This window comes from Notechis scutatus, chromosome 4, assembly GCF_049901735.1.
Source record: "Notechis scutatus isolate UNSWTSFEM ecotype Mainland chromosome 4, rNotScu1.2, whole genome shotgun sequence".
NCBI classification, from domain to species: domain Eukaryota; kingdom Metazoa; phylum Chordata; class Lepidosauria; order Squamata; family Elapidae; genus Notechis; species Notechis scutatus.
Window position 1 is genome coordinate 141,109,876 of NC_142012.1, and position 26,978 is coordinate 141,136,853.

The window sequence follows — 26,978 nt, forward strand, 5'->3', positions numbered from 1 at the left end:
TTTAATGAATCGAAGAGATAATTAATAAAGAAATAATTTATTCTGATTCTGTTGTCACTTCTGTTGTCACTGCCACGGGTAAGATGGCTGTGGTTAAATTGTGGATTCTTAACTGTGGAGTTTTAATGTTTTATGACATCCAGAGCCACTGTGTGTGTATTGGGTGACTATATAAATCTGTTTAATAATTAAGAAAATAATTTCAGATCCAGGAGAAGGATATAGCAAACTGAAATAGCTATCCGCCAGCCTTAGAGAAGAACCGCCACTTGTGAGAACCTGCTGAGAATGAGCAGAGACTCATGAAGCAAATTGTAATAAAAGAAATCACATTCCTGCTGGAATTAGACTGTTTTCTGATTGTTAGTAAAACTCTGAAATAAAAAGACATCTGCCAATTACTGAATTCCAATATTCATCTTCCTTTCTGACATGTTGTCCTTAAGCTCCAGATGGAGATTGAAATTTTGTGTAAGATAAAAGCCGAAGCTAAATGTAGTTGGTTTTATTCCACTGGTTCCAACTGTATAGATTATCATAAATTACCTTACTTTCTAAATTTGGGATTTTGACAACTTTGATGCATACTAATGTGTTGCAGTTTATTTATGCAATTTTTGTGATTTAGCTACTGACTCAATTTTCATGAATTTTGGGTAATATGTTTACACATATGCACAAACACAAACATTTATGTATGCATTCTAGTATTTTACTGTTGTAGTTCCAGTATGTCATAAATATAACTAATTTCCATTTAGGTTATGTCATTCTTAAGAAATACTTTATAATATATACAAATACACACACACGTGTGTGTGTGTGTATGCGTGTATCCAGATATACAGGGGTGGGCTTCAAAAATTTCAGCAAATCTCTGCCTGGTTGCCAGGTGGGTGTGGCAATGGTGGTCGTGGCCTAGTTGGCCTTCTGCACCATGGCGGGGGGACATTTTCCCCAGGCTCCAGATGCTTTTCTTGAGCCTCTGGGAGAGTGAAAATGGCCTTCCCTGGGGTCTGGATGTCCTGAGAGGCCAGAAAAAGACCCGGTTCCAACCTTCCGGAGCCTCTGGGATGCCCATTTTTTGCCCTCCCTGCAGGCCCTGCACTAAACTTGCATCCAAAATGGGCCGTGAGGATCTATTCTGTTTTTCTTAGGTAAACCATAAACTGATTACATTTAGCTCTGTTTAGTTTAGGTTTTTGCAGCTAATCTTCACCTTGCAATGCTCATTCTGCCTATTTTGTAGATTCACCTATGGTCATCCCATCTTAATCACATGCTTTTAAATCTCTTTCTCTCTTTCTTTGTAAGACTCTGCTTCTGACCTTTTTGAAATTTGTGTTCATGATCAAACTTCTTGAGCTTTTCCCTGAATCTTAGCACAATTCTCTGTACTCATTCAGTCCTTGTGTTTGCAGATTTGAAAATCATATTTTCTAACATTTCATCAAAGTCATTTATAAACCCATCGGGTATGACAGGATCTAGAATGGAGTTATCACTCCTTTTAGATGAATAAATCACTGATGTATACATCTAATAGCTTTGCTCCACTCACATTTTGCAAATTATGTACTAAAATCTCATACAAAACTTTTGAATACTTTGCAGAAGTTAAGGTATATTTTAAGGCATTTAATTCGAATTTTCCTTCCATCACGTTAAAAATTATAATTTAGCAAAAACTTTTTAGATCTACTGGATTAAAAATTATATCTTAAAGGAAAAAAATATGTTTCTCTATTTATCCATCTGTTGGAAGAGGGAGGGAAGGTGGGTGGGTGGGGAAGGAAGGAAGATGTAGCAATCAACATATGGGTACAGTTTATGTCAGGAATATTATAATGTCCATTGCTTTCTGTGGACATTTGTGGGTTTTGTCTGGATTAAAAGCTTTAGTTTATGGCCTCAATATATTGATTTTATTGCCTTATTACCAATATCCTTTTATGGAATTCCATGCATTTTTTCATCTAAATATTTGTCAAAAGGTATTATTTATCACTTTATAGCTTAGGCTGTTATAGTACTTTATAGTTCTTAGACTTTATGGTCCCTTTAAAATGTAATATATAAATAATCTCAACAATCTCTCTCCCCCCTCTCTCTCCCTCCCTCCCTCCCTCCATCCCTCCCTCCCCCCCTCTCTCCCTCTCTCTCTCTCTCACACACACACAATGTACAAAATGTATTTTAGGTTTTTTTAATCCCTAACCCTACCCATTTTTTAAACATTTATCTTTTCAAAATCAAGAGCTCTGATTACAGACAAACCAGAACCAACACCATTTGGTGTTTCTATTTCTAGAAAATTGGTTCTTGCTGAAGGAAATGCTTTTTGGCAGCTCTTTTTATGACCCAATCTGAAGCTGCACAGATGGGTCTCCAGACATTAGATAAAGGGTCTTGTTCTTTCTCTTGCTTGAGGCAACCAAGAAATATTGTTGAACACGTGGTGCTGCTACAGCAAATAAAACCATGACACTGTATTCTGTCAAACCTGGCTTTTTCAAGGTACAACTGTATCACCATGGTAGTTTTCCATAGGATCAGGCAGGATCAGGCAGGGCAAGAATTGGAAAAGAAATGTTAAATTCCATTATATAGGATCGCCATAGATAGAGTGTGGTAGGACTTTCCTTTGTTCTTGATGGCAAAGAGATTTCCAGATTTTTTGCCAAATCCACTCCTAGGTTTGAGCTTGTGGCCCGATCATGCAACATTTCAAATATGCCCATGAAAGGCTCCTTGGCATTAAATACAGAAGATTTAATTGTTACCATTGTAGTGAGGTGTCTATAATCCCATGTTTAGATATCCACATTTTCCCTGCAGACAATCTGAATAATGAATCAAATGGTCTCCTCAGTAATTGGATCTTTTTCTGTGTAATTAGCCATTTCCCATTCGGCATTATAATTTTAAGTAGTATGGCTGAATTGAGCAACTCATGAAATGTCATTCATTATGTGAAAGCTTTTAAGGAAGTTATTTCTGGAGGTCTTGCTACAGAGGTTAAACTATGTCTAAATTAAAAGAACTGACAAGCAGCAATCAAGGCAGAAAAATAGATGCGCTTGGGAAGCAATCTTGTTACAAGAAGAAAGCAGAAGCAGATCCCCATCTCTTACATGGGAGCTGAGGGAATGATTAATAACTTAGGTAACTCACTCTGTGCACTGTCAATTTTAAATGAACTAATTTGTCCAAAAATCTGTTCAGTCAGTTTAGAAGCATTTCTCAGTTCATCCATATTAGCAAATCCTTTAATCTTGACTAGACTGCTGAGTAAGAAATCTAGAAATGTGTTAATATGACTAGACATATGTAGTAGAATAAGAATTGATTCTTTTAATTAGTGTCTCCTGAAGTTATATGCCTTTTTCCCCTGAACTATTGACCGAATAATACATGACAAAAAAATACTGTTTTGACTAATATGTCTTGTGCAGACTAACTTAATTCTATCTCAACTGGTCAAGACCCCTCCTTGTTTATACAGTGATCAAAATTGGTATTTTTATCTAAAGTTATGATTTCTATTTAAGGCATTCATTTTTAATTATGTTTTTAGGTCAACAATTTCAGGTCAATGTATGATTCTTTTCCCCTACATCTTTTTTTCTGTTAAACTTCTATAATAAAAGAATGGGAGAAAAATAGAAATAAGCTCTTGTTGTTCAGTGTGGATTAAAGTGAGGTGTCTCAACATATTGTTTCAAAATCACCAGCCAAAAAAGTCCAGGAATCATGAGATTTATAATACAATAAGCTTTATTGAGTTATTCCATGATCATTGGTTTCAACTTTATAAGAAAGAGGAACTCCAAACAATGAAAAGCAAAGATATTTATGAAGGTTGAATCCAGGGATCTGATTTGAGTAATGCTTCTATTTGGGCGGGGGGGGGGGGGGCAATATGACAGGATTGCCATGGGAAGGTTCTTTAGAGTCAGAAAGAATCTGGATTTGGTACAATTAGGTGAAGGCTGAAGTTTGTTCTGGATCAAGTTTGACTCTGGTCATATCCAAAAATTAGAGAGGAAAGGGATGTAATCTCCATTTTGTTGATTACATTTATATTTTCCGCCATAGGTAAAATATATATCGAAAAGACCTGCTTAAGATGTTCTACCACCTTTCAGATAGAGACCAATTTCTGAAGTAAAACAAATGTTCTTGGAGAGGTGAGCCTTTTAAATTGCTAGATATGGAGTCTAATAGAATTGGGAATCTTGTGGTTACTGGAGATTGTGATACATCTTTTGAAATATTCAGTTATCTGGTAGGAAGTCAACTTTATTTTCAAAAATGAAATTCATAATTTAATATCCAATAATGTCTGCTACAAGTAATGTTTTGTACTGTCCATGTCTTCAGCCAACTTCCTGCAAGTTCTTCCCAAGCACCCTAAAATTAATTTCCAGTATGCTAATTTCCATTACCGCCACAACATGTTTTGAACTGAGATTGGCAAGAAGTAGCAACTTTTCAAAATGTATCTGCTTAGTCTATCCATGTTTGCATGATGGGGCTTGTCAGGAAACATTGGTTGTGTTCAATCATGCTGAAGATTTCCTTCTGACTGGGACCAAGTCATTTGCCAGGCTCTCCTTGTCAGGGAGAGTTAAGCCGGTCACTGATCCTAATTTTAAAACTGTTTGTTGCAGCATTCCAATTTTTAATCGCTACATGACTTGTCAGCTTGAATGTAATCCACATCATTTTTTTTAAAAAAAATAATAATCTAATATTGAGAGTGTCCAAGATTGCTATTTGAACATGTGGTTACATCTTCACTCTTTTTTTTTTTTTTTGAACAAATTTTTATTAATTTTTAAAGACATACAAAACATACAAAAATTCAAGACATAAAAACATAAAAGATCTCTTTTCTGAAAGTTGCTTAATCCCGGGTCAAAACTCTTGGTACAGACACACATTCAAATTCATATTCATTTTACATACCATTCCATATCTTATTACATTTTCATTTTTCTATATAGCTTCTCCTTTCTTTTAAATTTTCTCAATTTTATTTTATTTATCTCCTCTCAATTCAAATCATAATATTTATTCTTTGTCTGTTCTATTTCCAACTATCCATTTATCTTTCTTCTTAAAAGAAAAAAAAAGAAAAACCTTCTCCTGTACACTGATTGGAGTATGACGCCTATATCTCTTTCCCCTATATTTATAATACTTGATTTAAAGTACATAACTTACGTTGGGATTCTGTCTGGTACATTCTGACATTATACAATATCATCAAAACCAATACAAATCTATTCATTAATATTAATATTTATTCATATCTTAAACATCTAGCACATTTCTTATCAATTAGGTCACATATTTCTATGGGAGCACCTATTTGCCATATTAATTCCACCCCCCACATCACATATTATAAATCATTATTACATTACATGTTCCCCTCTCCTTCTTCAAACCTCTCATTTCACGAATAGTTTCACTATTATAACATAGCCTAATCATTGGTGTTAACAATCATTTATATCTTTAGACATTTTACACATTTCAATTAATTATCATACCTTTATGGGAACACTTCTTATACTTTCCAAAATCATTCCACCCCCCCATCACCGATCTTAAATCATTATTTCATTAAAGTACTCCCCTCTCTTAACAAAAATTTCACTAAATTATACTAAATATTTATCACATTTTAAATTGCATATTATTTCCAGTCTTCTATAATTATTTCTAAATACAAATATAAAAATGCAATCTTATGTACCCTTCTAGAATCCCTTTTCCAATAAAATCTATCCATTATCTCTAAAAAACTTTTGTTTTTTTGCATTTTGCTCCCCACCATTAAAGTTTCTCATCCCTTCCTTTCTCCCTTGCTTCTTCTTCTCCTTATCCTCTTTACCCCCTTGTCTCTCCACCTCCCTTTTATCCTGTTTTCCCTCTTTCTGTTGTTTCCTAACACGATATCCTCTTTTCACCTTATTCTTCTCTTTTTGGATTGTTTTCCCAGGTCTTAAAGTCTTCTTCTCCTTTTTCTCCTCCTTCTTTTCTTCCCCAACCAAAGTCACATGTTCTTCAAAAATGGCTTCTTCTTTATCCTGCTCATACGATTTTACATAAGCACAGACCGCCATTTCTATAAACTGAAAAAGAGTGCCAAAGACATCTTTCCCTTCTTGCTTTTCTCTTTCATATTTTTGATGTATAAGTTCTAGTTCATCCACAACTGATGCCATTGTACAGAGAAATTTTTTTTCCAAAACAACCACTCGAGTGCTTTTAGTCTGAGATAATTCTCATAAAATCCAAAGTCATCAAACAGTCCAATCAGCTGATTCTTTTTAATACTTTCTCTTTTTCCACTTTCTCTTTTTGGGATAAAGTTTGATCACAAAGTTCTCTTTAAAATATATCTTTAGGAAATCTTATTGCTGTTTAATAGCTCTTTAAAATTAGCTCTTTAAAGTTTTAGGCAGTCTTCTCCTTATTTTCAGGTTGCTCCAATTTTTTTTTTTCCTCTCCCTTCCCACTCACAGCCAAAAAAAATTCTTCTTCTTTTTTTTTTCCCCTTTGAATATTCAGAAATCCTTGCTCCTTCAATATTCATTTACCTCCAGAACAGATTCCCGGATTTCTCTTATGGTTCCACTGCTGTCACATTAGGGAGGAGAGTGAAAGGCAAAAAAAAAAAAAAAAACTTACTCTTTTGAAATGTTCGCCGCTTGTATCTCTTTCTAGAAACAAAGTATCCTTAGCAGCCTTCGAGGTTACAGGAACTCTCTCTCTTAACTTTATCCCAGTCAGAAGCAACTTCCACAGCTCTTCCCTCTTCCTCCAGCACAAATCTTACCCGGCTGCTGGCTTCTTTGAGGTGGCCATTACTGACTGCCGCTCCACCACCTCAGGAAAAAGGGGTTATTCCGGCTGGAAAGGGGGTCTGCGTTACCCCCAAACCTCTGTCCAGATCCCCTCTCTCTCTTAGGCTGCCTCTACAAGGCAGCCATATCCCCCAGACCTATTTAGATCGGGGGCACCTTGGCAGCGAACGCGGCAGGGATCGCAGAGGCGCGAATTCCTGCCGCTACCGAAGCCGCGCAAAACCGGAAGCCCCCACATCTTCACTCTTAAAGATAATAAATCAAAACCAGACTCTCTTTCTTTGTTTTACTTGCCAAAGATTTTTTAAATTAAATATCTGAAGTAATCCACAAAGCTAATTAATTTATTGGCTTCCTCATGAAAATAACTATAAAGTCAGCTATTGAGTAAAAACTTATTTCACTACTTCTAAAATATTTCCATATGAGCTATATCACAGGGCTTAAAAGGGGGTATTATATCCTTAGCTCTTGGTGTAAAGGGGAAATTTAAATCTGTCCAATCAGGGAATCAATAAAATTGTATAATTTTCAACTGTTCGGTCCTATATTTGCTTACATTTAGATGTAACCCTCTGCAATTTAAATAATTTTTTTCTCCCTCATGTAAGCTACATTTGCAACAAGATTTTATGAACTCTGATATATGGTTCTAAGTAGATCAAAACACAAGCCAAATTAATTTGTATTTCTTAGATATAGCCATTACATGTTATATAAACCTGGAAAAAAATTAACATACTGTAACAGCCTGCAGAGAGATGAAAATCTTGTTGCTTCACCAGGCACTCTGAAGCTTTAGTTACTTTTGTTTCACATACTTTCACATGCCTGCACACACGTATGTTGATATTGGTACGTCTTATTTTATTGAATTCACATAATGCCTAGGCTTAATTTTCCAGTCAATCTTTGATACAAATGGCTCACTAATGTCAGCTGAATAACCTGTCCATTTAGCATGCATCTACTATTTTCCTTCTCTTTGGAAGAATATCTTGGGCTCATTTATAACCATAATTCTATCCTGTGATTTGCTTTTCTGAAAAGCAAGAATAGAAAAGCATGGATGTATCTTCTTGTTATTTATATACAGCGGGGAAAAACAGATTCTTACCTTTCCTGTTTCCATGTAACTATTTATTTTGTCATCAGAAATGGTTGTCAGAAGTAAAGAAATGGATCTTATTCAAAATCATCAACTTTCCCATCTACCACAACAGACTGCACCAAGGGCAAAGATGACAAACACATCAACTCCCAATAATGAATCTCAATTCTTTTTTTAAATGGATATAACATCTTCATTTGTTTTATGTTTCATGTGTATATACAGATTAATATTTTGTACTATTTCACATATCTAATGAAGAGAGAAAAATGCAAGAATAAGTGTTATTTCTGTTATACTTGTGACATTGTCAACAAATTCAGAGGAGAACACATATTGCAATTGTTCTCGATAAGAAATTTATGAGCCAAATAATGAAATGGATATACTGTATATTCAGGGTTAAAATGAAAGAGCACATATTTTCAGAATTATTCTGAAAATTCTGATTCTAGTACCAAATCAGTCTTATAAGTAGTAGACTTTATTAGTAGACTTTATTAGTTTATTAGTAGACTAAATTTTCCAGTTTTCAACTGCTCCAAAATCTTGTTAGTAATTTAAAGATTTTTCAAAGACAAAAAGAAAAGATTAGGTCTTTTATTTTAAAAAGGGAACATACTCATTTCCCTTATACTTTTCTTTCATGTGAATAATTTCGTGTCTAGTAATAACTTTACCTTCATGTAATATAATTGCTTCCAGAAATTACTTCTAGGAAATGATTGTACAAGAGGTGGTATTCAGCCAGTTGTGACAGGTTCTGGAGAACTGGTAAATACCACCTCTGGTTGGCCCCATCCCCATCTATTCACTGCCTCCTGAGTACCAGCTGATCAGAGTCCCAGCTGATCAGCTGGGTCTTCTTTTGTTGCCCTGCACAGGAGAACGGAGCTGGAAAGCAGGTTAGTGGGGTGGGGAGGGAATGGGGATTTTAAAGTATCCTTCCCCTGTCATGGTCACCAAGCCACACCCACCAAGCCACACCACACCTACCAAGCCACACCACACCCACCAAGCCATGCCCACAGAACCAGTAGAAAATTTTTTTGAATACTGCATTGTACTAGCTGTTAATTCAAATCAGTGACTATGCCTGATATCAGCTGCCCAACCACATGTGGTGACTCACTGAATCCTTAGACTTGAATCTGAATTCTCCAACATTTCCTTTCTGGATGATAATACAAGAAAAAACAGTATTTTAGAAGGTATGGTACTTTTTGCTATTTTCTATCCCACAGCTTAATATCACCTTTCTTCTAAATTCTTCTGCATGAAATGTGGTTTCATCATATTCTCAGCAGGGGCTTACTATGCTTGCGAATGTCACCCAATTCTGTAAAAATTAAAATACGTTGTTCAGCCATTTGTAATTATGAAAGGAGGCCTCATTCTTTAGTTGCTGAACTGAGATTCACATTCAGCCCTGAGTCAAATGGAATTAACTCTAAAATGGGGCCCAAACTTAATATCATGGTCAATGCACACTCTAGCTCTTATCACAATGGATTAAACTCAATCAAGTTACTTCAGCAATTAACATATGCAGAACCTGGGTGAATTATAGCTGCTAGGCTTTCTAGATCTAATTCAGCAGAAGTTACCCAAATATTCAACACAGCATGCCTGGATAAAGATCATTACTGTATATTAGAAGGAAACAACTTAAAACAGCTGATTGTCCTCTGTATACAAAAGGGTACAGTCCCTTTTATTTGCCAGTTTGAATTCTGATACTATTTATTCCTGATCTTTCTTTTTCCAGGCTTTTTGCTGTGAATTAGTTGGATGTTGATGTAGCATTTCAAATGCATATTTTATTTTTGATCACCTTTATTACAAGCATCTCACTAGACTGTCTGCCTTTTCTTGGGAAATAAGAAATTAAACCTACAGGTTTGATCTCAGATGTTCCTTACCCAAAAAGGATTCTAAACTGGAATGTCTTCCCATGACGGGCTTTCTTCTCCTTCAGTCATTGGTCTGACCACAACAGTTTGGATCTATATCTTTGAAGTAAGCACATTTAGATAAATTAATACAATAAAAAACTGACAACTCCTCTGATCTCAGAAAGGTATGGGATTTTTATTTTTTAGATTACATCACAACCAGTCACACTAAGCATGTTTATTCCATCTGACGGTAATTATCCTTCATTTTTAGTCCATGACTTTCCAATTCCTTAAAAATAAAGGGGGGGAGGAAGAATCGATGTTTCACATTTGTGCCTTAGGAACACAAACAATAAACAAAGCATAAGAGTTAGATACAGATCTGGAAGCCAGTTTGGTGTAATGCTGGCTGAGAAACCAGGAGCTGTGAGTTGTAATCCTGCCTGAGGTATGAAAACTGCCAGAGTGGCTTTGGGCTACTTACTCTCCCTCAGTTAAACCCTCAGTTGTGAGAAAATAAAGAGGAGTTTAAGTATGTTCGTTATCCTCTCTCCTTTTCCCTCTCTTCCTCTTCCTCTCCCTCCCTCCTCCCTCCCTCTCTCTCTCTCTCTCTCTTTCTGTCTCAGTAAAGGCAGGATAAAAATATAATAAAAAACAACAACAACAACAAAAGAAAACAAAAATAGTACAGATAGTAATAGAAGCCTTTGGTGCAATGACACTGATAAAATCACCACCAGTCAATTGAAAAAGGCAGCTTTCCTTGGAACAGCTTACATCTTGTAATGATACCATTAACACCATGAAACAACATCTCCCTATCCCAGGTCCTTCTGAAAGAATTGATAGGTGGCTAAAAAGGCCAAATCCAGTTTAATATCTCGCTGACTGTGTGACCAACCATAATAACAGTAATATAATATGTAAGTGCTGTTAGATTATCTGGACTTAGATTATCTCTGATTCATGCTAATTATGTGTCAATCTTGATAGCATATTTATTCTGTTGCTTTATTTTTAAACATTAATTCTATGTGTTCTGACAATTAGGAACGTGTATTCACATTAAATGCTTGTATAAACCAAAACTTTTAAAATATAGTACCAATTTTGCCTTAATTGCCTTGAACAAGAGCTGTGACCATGCAAATGTCTGTTAATCTATGTTTCAGAGTTTGGCTGTTTTTAATGTAGCTAGTAGGGAACTTGCAGAAAGCTTTTTTTTACAATGTGGATGTGTATAATTAAAAAATATACATGAATATAAAAAGATGTAGGACTATTGTGTCTGATCTTTTGTGTTTTTTTTAAAAAAAACATTAATAGAAGTGGAATGTCATAAATAATGTTGCTAATATAGTCATGCTCAATAGAATGCTATTTTATTGTCAAATTGAAACGCCTTTGTGTATCTAGAAATTATCCATCAAGAGACAGAAATGCCACATGACTTAGGTGACTAATCACACAGTTTGAACTCCTAATTAGAAGAACTGGAGTCTTAAAGTAGCAGTCACTCTTGAACAGCTTCCAGGAAATCCATATGCTAAAATATATTTATACAAACCATCTTATCAAAAGCCTCCAGCATATATTGTTTTAAATATCCTATAAAAGTACTTCATAAAAACAGAGAAAGAAAATTTTAATTTCAGTCAAACTAGAAGCTCTTAATAGTTCAACTAACACTATAGCATTTATTTTATCACTGTGCAGAATTATTCTTTATAACAACATGTGTTCAAACAACATGTTTAACTTGGCTACTAAACTAGTTTACTGAATTCAGGTAATATGGAAAACCCAAACCAACTAAATGCATTGAATTAGCACAAAAAAACAAGCAAAACAAATCTAACCAAGTGTTCTGATCCAGGCTGACCAGAATCATGAAACAAGCTCCTTGTCCCCGCCACTCAAAAAAAAAACAAAAAAACAAAAAAAAAACTATTTTTATTTGGTTAATGTGAATTCCTGGCATTCACACCCAGAAAAGTCCTGGCAATAATCGTTCCCAGGTTTAAGTGCAAGAACAGAACTTATTAGTCTTGGATAGTTGTCAGGCCAAAAACTTCCAGTTGCAACACTGTAAAAAGAAATACTTGGCAAGGAGTCTCTGTGAGGCACAAACTCAGATAAGCAAATCTTCACAATAATAAGTGAACTAATTGTCTCCTTCAAACATCCCACCATTTTTGCTCCTATTTATTCCCTATGTGAGGAACCATTCAGCGTCCACTTGTGCCTTTTCTTCCAAGTCGACCCCTGTTCCTTAGTTGTTCCCTTCTCCTGAAAGCTCTGTGCATATGTGCATCTGGAACAGGCTCCAGCTATTCTTCTTCCCCACTTATCTCCAACTCTGAAGGCATATGATAAATTTTGGATGGCCCTGGCCCCTTGTCTGCCTCTGACACAGATCACCCATCAGAGCCTTCCCCAGACTCCAGGACTGGCCCAAGTGCCTCTCCAACCTCCTCACTGTCCAAGTGGCCACAACATCAAGGTTTATACTAAGTTTAGATTGTACAGCTGCTGAATCTTTAATTGACCTCATTAAATATGTTATGTAACACAGCTAATGATACTGCAAAGGAACCTCAAAGCCTGATATCTTCTCTTAGCATGTGATTAGACTATGGAAGTCAGTAATAGTGTTTGGTAGATGCGACAGTGTTATAAAAGATGGGACCCTCATACATATAGTACCTCCATAGATTTGCAGTAAAAATTCCAATGATTAAAAAATGAGGTAAGTATGTAAGTTTAGAGTTTGTATCATGATTCTCCAGAAGACATTTCATCATTTGTCTACTTTGTCCCTCTCCATATGCATCAATTACCTTATGGCTAAGACAGAAGCTTTGCTTTGCCACAATAGTTTCCCTTTTTCATTGTTCTCTATCTCTATTGAAAATAAAAAAATTAATTGCTTGTGTAGCAAACAAAATGGGAATGTCAAAAATAATGTCAAAAATAAGATCATGGGTGTCAAATTCACGGCATCACTTTGCCATCATGTGACATTTTGTGATGTTTTTCACATTCCAGGAGCTGGGGTGTGAGTGGCCTGCGCATGATGCACCTGGCCTGTGGGCTGCCAGTTTGACACCCCGATGTAGATGAAATGTTTGGCACAATAAACTGGGTTTACAGTTTATGCTCCTCACATGTTTAGTTGCACACAGCTCTTCCTGGGCAACCATCCAAAAAAGGGTTCCTAGGTATAAAATGGAGTAAGCCAGCATGATCAGGAAGCTTTTAAGGAAAGAATAAAAACAATCATAACAGCTTCTATTGGTGGTCATTTTTGTTTTGGACAATTCTATGGAAAATGAGTAAATTTCTGGGATTATGTTATGAATGCAATTTCATTTCTTTGAGTTGAACTCAGCTGGTGATGTCATAACATATCCATTAGTTTTCTTTCCATATCCATGTGGAAGTGATTTCTGAGATATTTTTTTTACTTCCCAGATTATTCTTGGTAATCTACAACTACTAGTTAGGTTGAACTTTTAAAACTTTTTCAAGTCAAAAAATCAGCTAAATGCTGTCACATAACTCAGTTTTTCAAGCCTAAATCTAATCCTATTTGAAAAGAAGTTTGAAAAAATACGAAAGTGACCTAAAATGGAAAACAAGTTATTAATCATAATAATAGTTTTATACTGCCTTTACCATCAGAATTAATATGCTATTCAAAACCAAATATTGGGGGTAATGAGAAAGACCATATTATCCTTATCTCTTACTTATAGGCTCTGGCCAGGGACTGGGTGAACAGCTCCTTGCTACTGATCACAATAGGCAGAGTTCATACTGGCAAGACTTTGCTCACTGTTGGTCAATAAAAAAATAATGGAGGAGGGACATCTGGTAGAGATGCAGCTGAAGAAGGCAACTTTCCCAAGCCCTCTTCAGAAGACAGCACTAACCAGCCCTTCCTCCTGTGTATATTTTACACTTAGCATATAAAGAATTGATTATCCAAAGAAAATAAATTCTGGCTGAATTGATTATCCAAAGACAATACATTCTGGCTAAGTGCTGATTCTTAATCATAATTTGATTCCATCTGCATTCCAGGCAAGTTTCCAGAAACAGTCTACATCTTTTTAGTTTTCAGAGTATTTCTTCATCTCTAGCTTGTATGAATCAAATAGTGAATGTTGACAAACTTTTACAACCATAAAGAGTGTTACAAAGTGTTTTGAACATTAAGTAATCATGTTTAATTTGTTGGGCAGTTTTACTTTTCTTTTCACTGATGGCTTGTTGTATTGTTTGAATTGTTGTATTACATGAATAAGAATATAATTCTCTTGAAATTATGTCCCTGCTGTATAAATGAGACCGAGTTTGGTGCAGTGGTGAAGCCATCAGATTACAAAATGGGAGGCTGTGGATTCCAGCAATGCCTTAAGGACAAAGCTGGTTGGGTGACCTTAGGTCAGTCATTTTCTCTCAGCCCTAGGAAGCAAGCAATGACAAAATACTTCTCAAAAATCTTGCCAAAAAAACTGCAGGAACTTTTCCAGGCAGTTTCTGAGAATTGGACGCTATTGAACACAAGAAAAATAAAAGTACAAATATATACCGTAACTAATATGTAGAATTCTGGAAAGAGCACATTGCATTTCATTGTAGTGACTTTTTGTCATTGCAAAGTAGAGGCTGAGATCTTGATTCAGTTTTACAAGTGACTTTTCTATTTGTAATGCAGTTGTTAAAGTGATCCAAGTGGACACAGTAATTGAATCTGGGAAGAAAATTCCAAAGAATATGGAAAGAAAGAGCCAAAAAAGCAAGGAAACACTTATTTGAAGACTAACTGTTGCCAACCTTAACAAAAACCTTAGGTACCTGAACTTTCTTTAACTATTTTAGCTCATCTCTTTAACTGTAAAAACATCCAAGATTAAATGCTCATGCTCAGCATGGGTTAGGATAGTTTGATGAGAAAAATACTTATTTTATACATCATGGTTTTGATCTTCTCTTGAGAAAAAGAAACTGATCTCACCCATTTATCAGAATAGTTCCCAAAGTTTCTTTACTGCCATTTCTGTATTTGCAAAAGCCATACAGTTATATTAACAGCTTGCTGGACTGTTTTATTAGCTGTTATGCAAATTAATGCATTACAATCCTAAGATGATTTCAAGTACTTAGCTTTAACTTCCTTTTTTGTAAATATGGGAATAAAATCCAGCTGGAAATTAACTCAAAGCAATTTATCTCTATTTAGCAATAGTCATTCTTGTTTCAAATAGGTTTATCCATTTCAAAAATGGTAAGGGGAGGAGATGGCATGCCTGGTGAACCAACAGCTTACTATTTATCTGCCCAGAACAGTTACAAGAAGAAGTAAAGCAAGCAGCCTCCTGTAACTGGTGCCTGCTCATTTAGGGCACTTTGTTCTTGAAAAAGATAATACCTGTGTCTTTTCTCTTTTCATGCACTAAGAACAAAAAATCCTGAACATATTAAAGAACAAGCTTGATCACATCCAAATTACATATATATAATCATATGCTGCCTTTGGGTATTGAATCTCAGTTTGTTGAAAGCTTAGATGCATAAGTCATTTCTATTTCCAAAAGAAATGATTAAAGTGGGGCTTGCTTCCCCAATTGTGGAACAGAACACTGAAGACCCCAGAGAAAGGGGAAAAAGGAGGAGGAGATGAAAGAAGCCCTTTTCTGAAATTTTAAGAAAATGTTATAAAGAGTCCTTATCAGAGTGTAGCAGCAAACTCTGTAATTGATAATATGCTTTTAATTCAATATTTAAAATGTATAAAATGTGCACACATACAAATGTACATTTGTGCAAACCTTTTGGTAACAAAATAATCTTTGTCTTCAGATTGAAGGGTTGTTTCTATAAACATGCAATTATATAACCTCATGTGTGACTTTAAAATAGGGGTAGACTTAATCCTAGTATTGAGAGCTACCTTTTTTTCCCCCAGTAATAAATACTGAGCTTCATTGATTACTATAATTCCAAATAAGTCAAGTTTCACTTGCAGCAACTATGGTATATAGCTTATCATGAGTGATCTACTTTTGAACAATCCATAATCAAGTCTATCCACATTGATGGTCAGTGTTATTTTCTCTTTACTTCCACCTTTCTTAGCACTATGGATTTCTGCAGATTTCTTGACACCAAACTTCTCCAATCTGATATCCCTCAATAAATAATCTGTGCAGATAGTTTGAATAAAGAAGAAGAAAGTATATAGCTTGTCCTACTCCTTTGCAAACCTAGAACTACTCCGTTTCACTATGTTCTGCCTGGACTGTGAATTCTTGTTCTGTGCATAGGGTTTTTATGAGGACAAACAGATGTTCTTCAAGCTGTGAAATGTCCTTAGGAAAATGGGAATCCCCAGCTTGACAGGGCTGATAAATTAAAAGCCTTTCTATCAACAATGAAGCACATATTAACTTCTTTTTTTACATTATTTGTCTTATCTATATGCATCTGCAGGAATGTCTCTTTGTTCCTCAATTCACATTCTTTCTTAAGAACTTCTTTGATTTTCATTCCTCTGGTTCTCTGTCAGTGAGGTTCAGAACTTCAAAGCAATTCCTGATTTCATTTTGAAAATAATGGGCCAATGCCAAGTTGGTAGAAAATGATGGGCTTTATTCTTCCACTTTAAATTGACTTAGAGTTTTCATAGAAACAGTTCATGATCTGTTCCACAGTCAGACTCTGGCCACATCTTTGCCATTATAACTGAACTATTTTATTCCACACCAATAATATAATCAATTTTATTTCTGTGTACTCCACCTTTTGCTGTTGTGTACAACAGGGGTTCCCAAACTTGGCAACTTTAAGACTTGAAGTTGAAGTCCACAAGTCTTAAAGTTGCCAAGTTTGGAGACTCTGGTGTTACTTTGGTTGATGGAAGATTATATTAGATTATATTACCACTGAAAAAAATAATTGGATTGGCAGAAAATAGTAAGTCATTATATTGCTTCATATTGACTTTTTGGACAATATAGTACAACTACATTTTTCTGCTTAATATTTCTAACTTTGGCATTTTAGCCTCCAAACTTAAATAGCACATGCTACTTACATGTTCTGTTGATTTCATATTGGACAACTCTTTTTCTGCATCAGTGATTGGAGTATAATTTTGGATAACACTAAAGAGTAGTTCACAAAGTCTAATAGTTATTATTTGGTTATTGACTGCCTTGTATCTAATTATTGCCTTTGCCATATCTTTCCTGCTTATGAAAGGAATGCTTGTTTCTTCTTTGTTTTTCATGTCCAGAATTGTCAACAGTATTATTTTCTCACTGAAATTGTCCAAATTCTATCTATTTCAATTCACAGATGCCTAAGATGTCACTTGTCACTGTGCTGAGTTTTCCTATGTTTATGCTTCTTACATTTCATATTTCCACCGCAGCTCTGCCTTTACAGATTCATATTTTCTTTCCCTGTATGGCAAAGTTATCTCCCAAATGCTTTAACCAAGCAGAGTCATAACAGTGTCATTAATACTTAAAAGATATTGAGGAGGAGCTAAAGATCTTTTAGAGTGCTATCTGACAAGAGGACCCCATTATGTGGCTATGTTATCAATTACTTCATCTTTCCATCCATATGGTTCTTTTGGTAAAATAGAAGAGTGGTTCACCATTGCTTTCTCCTATGCTGTGTGAAGTAATGACTTTGATACTGCTACAAAAGCAATTATCCACCTCTGCCTATATTACTGCTGCCTGGTATAGATGTTTTCTTTCTTTTTAATATGGGCAGCTGGATGATTTTGATGTCTTTAGTGACTTGGATGGGAATACATACTCTTCATGTACACTACTGGTATTCTTCACTCACCTTTCCAGGAACTCATTCCATCTATCCACCTGCCATGATGAAGTAGTATACAGTTGCAGGACTTGAAGAATATGCTAACAAAGAGTATTTATTTTGAATATTTTCAATACCTTGGAAAGTTTAATGCATGTTTATAAAATGAATATAGCAGAGAATTTTTTCTTTTAATGGGAAAACAGAATAGTAAAACTTTAACAAATGTTAACATTTAGCATAACATTCCAAGACAATGCTAACAATCAGCTAATCAATTTTAAACATGCGATAATATTTATTTTTATTTTTGATTAGGAATTAAATGAAAAACAGATAACTTCCATATTCTGCAACTATCTTGCCTATCAAAGCTTCTTTATAAATTTTTTTGAACTTAATCCATGACCTCACCAAATGTTTGACACAAGGAGCCATTTTTTTGTTAACAAATCTGGTAGCAAACACAGGAATTTGTTGTACAATGCTACTTGCCTGGTGTTTTGTGTTTATCAGCTTGATGGATTATATATTTTACAGACCTAATTATATTGTCTGCTTTTGTTTCCTTAAAATGAAAAAACAACAACATCGGTATGTTCTGCTCAAAAACGAAAGAAGTAATATGGAATGGATAAAAAATGTTGCATAAAATGATGAAACCAGATCTATTTAATCTAATCTGTTTTATATTTAGAATTGGAAAAATAAAATTGAATAGTCTCCAAGTAGATTTATTTCTCTTACAGATTTTGCCGTCATGAATGCATTTCCAAACCAGACAAGATAACATTCTGTTGGTCAATGAAAAGACCTATCTAGGAGTCAGAAAAATAACCTGCTTTAGTAGGAGGTACCCTTTGAAGAATTAAGTCAGCTGCATGGATATTCCTGGGTCTAACACTATCTCTAATAGACAAGTAGGGAAAATATGTAAGTATAACTTTTATTTCAAGTTTTAAGAAGAATAAGGACTACAGTAAATGAATAGAACAAGTGAAAAAGAAGGAAAAAGGGAAGAACAGAAACAGCTAAAAGACAAGTGGGGAAATTTGAGAAAAAAGATGAAATTCAATCTCCAATGTTTTGAGAGATGATGATAATGCCAACATTTTTAGTCTGGTTTTGGATTTATCAAGCAATTTTTATTTTCCTAAGCAAATAATATTGCCAAAAATGGGTTTGAATCCAAGTTAACCTGATAACTGAACTAAGATTAATAATTAATATAGAATCATCATAGATTCATAAAGTAAAAGGGTTACTTAGACTGTTGAGTTCAACCTCCTGTTCAGTGCAGGAGGCCAAATTAAATCATTATAGCCAGATAGATATCTAGCTTCTCCTTGAATACACCTAAAAAGGTTAAGCAATCCTCTTTCTGGATAACTGGTTCCATAATCAAACTTTTTTTACTGATAGGATATTTACTTTTTTTACTGATAGGATATTTGGCAGCGGGACTTAGCCAGGTCCTGCTGCCAAAGCAGAATCAAGGCCATTATAGAAGACCCCTCACACCCTGGCAATTATCTTTTTGACCTGCTGCCATCTGGATGGCGCTTTACGTCAATAAAATTCCACACCACTAGACTAACAAATAGTTTCTTTCCCTGGGCCTCCAAACTGCAAATAAAAGTCACTACCTTATTAAGATGTGAAAAGATGTGAAATCTTAATACCCCATTCAGATGTATAATAACATATTACAGTACAACCCATCTCTTGTGTATTGTACTCGGCAAAGCATCACAGTCAGTGTTGGATGTATATTTTGTGTATATTCGTAGATATTGTACTCTCTAATTGCAAATGGAGACGTGGGTACTCTATTTTTCTTATCTTCCTTTTTAAGTGCTTGGTTTTATTGTATTGCGAACAGTTGCTGGGATGCATCCACAGTTTCGTTGTACTTGTACAATGACAATAAAGTTCTTCTTCTACCATTCAAGAAGTGTTGTCCTTTTAATAGAGTATCCTTATATTTGAAAGATTCTATTACACATTTAGATTATATCATCCTTTTTTATCTCAGTTCCTTCAATCCCTCTAGAATCATTGTAACTATTTAAGTCAGGCTAAATGCTCCATAGTTTGCTAGATCTTCATTTTCCCCCTTTTAAAATTAAGGACAACATTTATTCTCTTGCCATTATATACTTCACTATTCACTATTTCTCTAGGATAGGGGTGTCAAACTCATGGCCCACGGACCGAATTCATCATGTGCTTGGCCATGCCCACCCCTAGTTTAGCGAAGGGGAAAAAGTTGTGATATGTCATGTGATGACAATGTGTTGTTGCAAGTTTGACACCCCTATTCTAGATTTCCATAAGGATTGAGATGATCAACTATTACCTAAGTTTACCTCAGAGCCATAAACATATCAAATAAAGATGTGTTTCTTGACCATATTGCTATTTATCTCAAGTGTGACATCCAGTCTTTCATAACTATGATGAAATACATATGTTTTTTTTTCCACTCGTTATAATTAAAAACAATTTTTTGAGGTCCGGGATAAATATTTGATTACACTTAGTTTCTCTTAAAATAAAACAAATTCTAGTATTAAGTAGTCACTTTCTTCCAATGTCCTATTAATTCCATTTATTTCTTCAAAAATACTTTCTTTTTGATTAGTGTCAATACGTAATAACAAATAAGGTAGGTAGAATTCTATCTCAGCAATATGAAAGACAACAATATTATAATATTCTAAGAAAGAAATGCCCCAAATCTTCCTTGAGTCTATGCCAATTGACTTTTGTAAACTTGCATAGTTTGTGGAATATATCTCATGTATACTTTTGTTTCATATTCATTATTTCCTTGTATTTAGCATACTTTCCTTTGGTTAGCTATTCATTCATAAAATTATTTTGCATGCAAATCAAAGCAATATTTAGGTAAATTTATCCCTCTTTGATATTTTAATTAATACTGTGCATCCTTGAATATATGTTGAATAAATAGTTGATCTTTTATAATTATGTTATTAATATTAATATTGTACTTGTAATTTTTTTCAAGTCATTTTCAACTAAGTAACTTTCAAAAGAATAAAATGGGATCACTGTTTAAATATATCTATTTTGCATTGAGAAATATAGAAACATAAGAAAATGGATCAGTAGTCAAGAGTAAATCAGAAAGGGCGGAGACAAGGTGCAGACAGTTCTATTATTCTAGTAAGCCTTGAAAATTAAAATGCTCAACCACAATATGAAAGAAATGGAAAAACCATTAAGTGACATCTCAGTTTAAGACATGGCATTATGTCAGTGTATCATTTTCTGATAGAAATTTAGTAAAGAAATATATGATAATTGAATACACGGAGTATTTAAGAAAGTGTGTCCCTAACTGAATTTGGGCAATAAATATGCAAATAAAATATAGTTTGAGATGATGGTTATTTAGAAAGTCTGATATATAAGGGACGAATCCATAAATAAATTAGTAAAGAGCACATATGTGCAAAGAGATGCATAGGATGGACATTTTCAACCAAACTTTTCATGTTACTAGAATTTCTTCTATTTCCCTAGAAGCAATATTAACTTTTTCTTTTTGCTGGCTTAATATGCCTCTTTATACTTTGCTTTTTAAATGATAACAGCAGAAGAACACAATTGTTTAAACTAGCACAGGATTATTGTCCATAAGAGCATTTGTATTTTGGGGAAGGATGCTAAGTAATGCAGAATTAAAAGAAGTTAAAAATTAGAACACATCCCAAAGTCAGATGCCGTTCATTAAAGTAGTACTAAAATAGGATATAATAATACAGACCAATAAAACCCTACAAAGCTACAAAATTAAAAAAAAATGAGAATTGCAGAGTAAAAAGTAAAAATAAAGTATTTAAACAGCAAAGAATTATACATTAAAACCAAACTAAATGAATAGTCTCCAGTTGATGCTATAACCTAATATAACTTGATGACATTTGTACATAAACAGGAGTGAATTCCATAACCAGGACAACTGAGCCTGTTGTCTCTCATGACGCTATGCAGTAAATTGCTTTGCAAAGAGGCAAGACTTAAAGGCACTGGTGGGCTGCTGCCTGGTCGGACCGGTTTGAATGAACCGGTAATTGCTGGGTCTGCCCACCTAACCCTGCAATATACTTTCCATATACAACTAACTTTCTGGCTCATTCCCCCTGCTCCCGCTGCCCAGCTGTGTTCCACACTGCCCCTGCTGTACTCACCAGAGCTGTCTGAGTAGATTAGCTGCATGTTTGAAGCTGCGTTTCAGCCTGCACATGCTCACAACCACTGAACTGGTTGTTAACGTAAGTGCAGCCCACCTCTGCTTAAAGGGTATTTCTCAGTCTTTGATAAGCTACACCAAAGATTCCAAAAATTCTGATTAGGAAATATGACAATAAGAAACTCATTCATAAAATTAAAATGGTCTCATTTGTGTCTAACCAAATGTTGGAGAAACACATCTCCAATGATGATGAAGGACAATGTATGCATAACTTATTTTAATAATCAAGTTATGTAAGTCAGTAGTTATCTACTATATATAAAACAATTGTCCCTTTCATTGGACAAGAAAAATATTGGACTAATATTATTTTTATTCCTACATAGCAGAGCTGAGTAACTATATATCACAGTTTTCAACTTACTAGTACCTTCAAAATTTGACCTTAGAATCAGTTTTAAAATGAAAACTTATATTTTGTCTATTTATATTATAAACATAACAAGTAAAGCTAATATATCTAAAACTTAAAATGTAAATTGTTAATCTATTTATGATACATGCCAAGTAATGTTAAAATACTTTTAGTTTCCAAATACTCTTAATTGTGAGATAAAGTCTAATTACTACATGATGTACAGCAGTATCAAACAATTATTGTTACTACCTACCATCAGAACTATAAATTACTGAAAAATTGGATGCCACCAAGCATTCAAATAGTTTTAGCAGGCTTAAATAAAATTTGTAATCAGAATATAAAAAGAGAAAATAATTTTATTCTACTGTATTGCATGTTGGTGAGAAGCTGTTATGCTATAGCATCTGATTGGTAAATAAGTAGCTCTGTCTCTCTTAGTCTTATAATGGATATTAATCTTCCTTCTATATTTCATAGAGAAGTTACAAATGCACACAAATCAGGTTAGCATTTCTTAATTGCTTATCAGTGGCAAAATCCAATAGACCTCAGATTCCAAATGTTCATTTAACCTTATTACTGAAACATCACTGAAATGGTTGAAACATCACTATATTATTCACATATATTGAGAAGTATCAGGCAGACATCTGCTGCTGCTCTGATGTTCTTTTAAATCTCAAAAATCTTTCTCTGGAATCCAAGGAAGAAGGTAGCAGTAGTATATAGAACTTTCTAGTGGCATTTATTCAAACTATGTTATTGGTCAATGAAGCTTACACTTTACTTTCATGGTCAGTTCAGTCATGCTTGACAAATCATGTCAGCTGCTTAAAAAAGAAAAATGCTGTTGATACAGGTGTGATGCAGACTTTCCAGCTTCTAAACAGATACTTAACTATACAGAAATTGCACAACTTGAATGAAAGTATTGCTTAGCAAACATTCTAAACACATCAATGTTTTAAGTTTATGACTGGTAAAGGCTCTTTCGTCAATGCTGTTATTTTTCTCCCATTTCTCCCATTATATAACTTTGGGGTTCCCCCCCCCCCCCTGGTCATTTATCTATAAAAGGGCCTGATTCAGGTATCTTTTCAGGAGAGTATTTACAAGTAGAGGGTTCTTCTCAATCTTACCCAAATCCTAATTCTATTAACATTTAATCTCATGTTTTAGAGTTTGAACTCCTTGCCTGGTTGTACATATCTTTATGGGGGTTCTTCACTTTGATGACAACTCAAACAAAGCCCCCAGCGAAGCTGCTCTGTGAAGCGGTATGCGATCTTTGCAGCATTCTGAGCATTTCTCCACTGAAAGGACAGAAGAAATTGAAAGATGATATGAAGCATCTTGTCAAGGAAATGATCCCTTTCTCTTTGCCTCAATAAAGTGTACTATGCAACCAAGTCTCTGATTCAGGCAAATCAAAGGCACTTTTACAGGATGACCGTGTGTACAGATCATTCTTAATAATGACATTGTTCAGCAACTTTTCAAAGTTACAATGGTGCTAAGCAAGGGGGGGACTTATGGCAGGGGTGGGATTCAAATTTTTTAACAACTGGTTCTGTGCTCGTGGCTTAGTTGGTGGTCATGGCTTGGTGGTCATGAGACTGGGTGGGCGTGGCCAATTCAACATCACTCACATCGAGGGGCACTTCTCCTCGCCTGGCCTCTCGTGACTGTGGGGATGCTGCAATGGTCGTAAGTGTGAAAAACAGTCATAAGTCACTTTTTTCAGTGCCATTGTAACTTTGAATGGTCACTAAATGAACTGTTGTAAGTCAATCAAGGATTACCTGTACAAAAATACAAAAAGCTTCTTTGCTTGCAAAAACCTGCCCTAAATACCAATCATTAGATTAAAAATACCTGCAAGCTGTAGTTACCTTAAGGAATTAAATTAGTTAAAATGCAATGATAACTATCAGCAGCCAACTCTTGCTCATAAAGTGAAACCCTTTAGCAGAGAGGTCATTTAAGCTCTTCAGAAAGATCACACCCAGGAGAAGCAATCCTTAGATCCATTTGCACCACCTAAAGATACCAGCTGGTCTCACTCACTTCACAAGATATCCTAAGGAAATCATCCAGTTTTAAAGAAAGGTCACATGCCCCCCAGAAAGGCAGTAAAAAAAATCAGTGCCAAGTTTGCATCCTGCCTCTTGGAAGTACACCTCAAAAGGACAGTACCAGATACCACTAAAGCAGTGAAGGAAATCCTCCCCAGATTAAAAAAAACCATGAGGCAGAAAAAAAATTCAAACACAATAGAAACAATTAAATCACAACAGTAGCTGTTGCTTGTTAAACCAATTATCAGAACATATAGACACAGGAACTAGCCAGATTTTTCAACCCAGTTTCTTTTCAGGAACAGGGATTAACCTTTTTCCTTCCAAACAAAGCTGAATAGGGAAAATTATCCCATCAATAAACACAGGATTAAACGTCACCAAGGATATAATGAAACTTCACCAAAAACCAATTTTAGACCAAAACTCAGAAAGGATATGTAAACTCACGTTTGAATGACAATCTTTCTAGCTAGCCAAGAAGCCTTGCTGAATGTCACTCATCTTGGTTCTTTGTCATTAAAAGCTTCTTTCCGACAGCTCTGCTTTGTTATTCAATTATTTCTTCAAAGTGCTAACTCCAACAGGGGAGTATTTCCTCCCAACAGCAGTGTAAAAAGCTTAAAACAATCCTTCCTCTTTAAGAAAGTCAAGCTGTCAGGTTTCCAAGTGAAATGGTTACACATATGTCAAGTTCGGGCTGGACACAAGCAAAGTACCAACAAAGGAGGGGGAAAAAAACTCAAGAAAAGCTCCAGAGATAGGAAGTCTAGTCCTGCCAAGAACGTAATAAGTGTTAAAGGAGAGGCAGTTTTTGTAACAACACCAGAATGTAAGGAATGCTTTCCTTACAGGATTGGGCCTGTAAAGTAGAAAAAAAACAAAGGAGATTTCTTCTAACAACCGGTTCTCCCAACTGCTTAGAAAGTTAACAATCAGTTCTAGCGAATAGTTACAAACCGGTAGAATCCCATCCCTGACTTATGGCCAGTCTTTGTAGTTGCAGCTGCTGCAACATCACCACAATTATGAGATTATGATTTGGGTACTTGGCAACTGGCTTGCAATTATGCTAAATTAGCATTCCTCAGCCACTGGATTGCCTTTTGCGATCTTCACTGTGGCTTCTAAAAAGCAGTGGGGAAATGGGCAAGAGATTACAAATGGGGATCCCATGACCATGGAACATTGTAATCACGTGTGATTTGCCGAGTGAGATCAACTGGGATTGCCGGAACTGCCATAGTTAATCACTGTGGATACATAACATTGTGCTTTACAACCATGTCTTTTAGCAACAGAGTTTCTGGTCCCAATTATTGTCAGTAAGCAAGGACTATCTGTTGTAAACATTGCTCTTCTCACCATTTTTGAGTCAGTTGATATGGCAACAGCATAAGATCATTTTCTCTACTTTATTCATTATAGATCATTTGGTTGTATAACTACGTTGATATCTGTGGTTTGTTTTATCTAAGTATTTCTTAAAATGATATGAAGAAATATTTTCTTGAGAGAGTGAGTGGATTAATTGTCTATAAAGCTGAAGCCTTGAAATCTGTTAAATTCTGAAATACTCTAGAAAATTATAACATAGGAGAAATTATCAGATTGCAACATTATCAGCATTGCAAAATGACTACATATTATCATCTACCCATCTAGAATTTAATACATACACACAGAGAGAACATTTGAAGAACTCAACAATAATAGCATTTTCCAAAAATAAGTACTTCTATTTTATTTTTAAAATGTAACTCAGAAGTTGAATTATGTAAGCCAAATTTTAAGATGTTCTTTATTTTTAATTATATAAAATCTTTAAAAGAACATTTCAATAAAATGCAGGTAGGTTACATGATTTTTTTTCATACCCTTCTACCACTGGATTCCACATTAACTCAGTTCATCCCTATGGAGATTTTAAACCTTTAAAGCAAGGATTCCATCCTACCTTTCTTTGGTATTATCTTAATGTAGCATTACCCTAAAAAGGAAACACTAAAATAAATACAAATGAACAATGAAAATAATAAAATGAAACTCTTGGATTTATTGTAACAATAATGTAATTAATTGAAATGATAGAAAACGTCTTTCCCACAATTTAAGAAACGCTACTCTGAAAGAAATTTTGAGTGAAAACTGGGTAAAAGACTTAATCCTTGTAGAAAATGTAGATTTAATCAAAATAAATAAAAGTATACTTCTGGCTGGAGTTCAAACTGCTGTTTATGGCCTATAATTCCTTAATGGCAAGGGGCCAGGTTACTTGCAGGAGAACTAATCCCTCCATAGACCCCATTATCCTCCCATAACCAATGAAGCTTCTTGGATGAGAAGTGAATTGCCTTTGGAAAAAGCACCTTTGAGACCTGCAGAACTGCTGTTCTCCCTGTATTACTAAGTCCAATGGAAGGAATATGCTCTGGGCTCTATCTATTAGGATATATTATCTTCTGAACTTAGGAAGTAGTTTTCAAGATCTAGCTGACTCTGACTTAGCTTGCATTTTG